This window comes from Dipodomys merriami, unplaced genomic scaffold (assembly GCF_024711535.1).
Source record: "Dipodomys merriami isolate MVZ:Mamm:240054 unplaced genomic scaffold, mDipMer1.0.p SCAF_64, whole genome shotgun sequence".
In the NCBI taxonomy this organism is placed as follows: Eukaryota; Metazoa; Chordata; class Mammalia; order Rodentia; family Heteromyidae; genus Dipodomys; species Dipodomys merriami.
This window is the reverse complement of record NW_027206224.1, coordinates 3,664,367-3,665,000: the sequence shown is the minus strand read 5'-3', so window position 1 is coordinate 3,665,000 and position 634 is coordinate 3,664,367. Positions and strand designations below refer to the sequence as shown.

General features: G+C 43.4%; 1 protein-coding gene across 1 annotated transcript in view; it reads left to right on the top strand.

Annotated features, from left to right (window-relative positions):
• Positions 1–360, top strand: part of LOC138815436 (pyrethroid hydrolase Ces2e-like) — an 11,284-nt gene extending 10,924 nt beyond the window's left edge. Inside the window, exon 12 of the mRNA XM_070004850.1 lies at positions 1–360. This exon is cut by the window's left edge and continues 3,051 nt beyond it. The gene's annotated coding sequence lies outside the window, so the exon portion shown is untranslated.
• Positions 361–634: the final 274 nt, after the last annotated feature.

Here is a 634-nt window from a genome sequence, read left to right as displayed (position 1 = left end):
GAGAAAGAGAGGGAGAGGGAGAGACTCCAAGGTAGCAGCACCACATTAGTTGCTTTCTTATCAGCCCCTACTGGATTACACTAGCATTCTCACTAAACCAATACAAAAACCCTAGCCTGTAAGCAGGAGTGAATATTTAAGCTTTGGCTAAAGGCTCTGCAATAAATGTGTGCTGATGGTAATCTGTCAATTTCTCTATTCTCCAAACTGTATGTGAATCTACCAAGAGCATCTAGCCAGGTCTGGATAGAAGGGTCTCTGTCCTTGTAAGAAATGTATGCATTATCCTGCCCATGTAATTGTAACCCCTCTGTACAGTATGTTCACAAATAAAATAAAATTAAATTAAAAAAAAAAGAAGGGTCTCTGTCCATCTCCTGGGCCAGAGTTCATTAGGCTGGAGATCTTGAGTGCACATCAGATCTTGTGACTGGAATGGGGGTCAGAGGAATACACACCGCCGTTTTCAGCTAGAGGTAGGGAAGAAGAATGAAAGAAAGGTTGTATAATGGGAGTGCCTGCTCCTGAGTGGAACAGAGGGAAAGGATCAGGCCTGGTATGGAGGATCAGACTACAGTTGAATGAAGGGTGTAAAGCAGAAGTAGGCACCCTGAAAGGTTGTCCAAGATGTAGA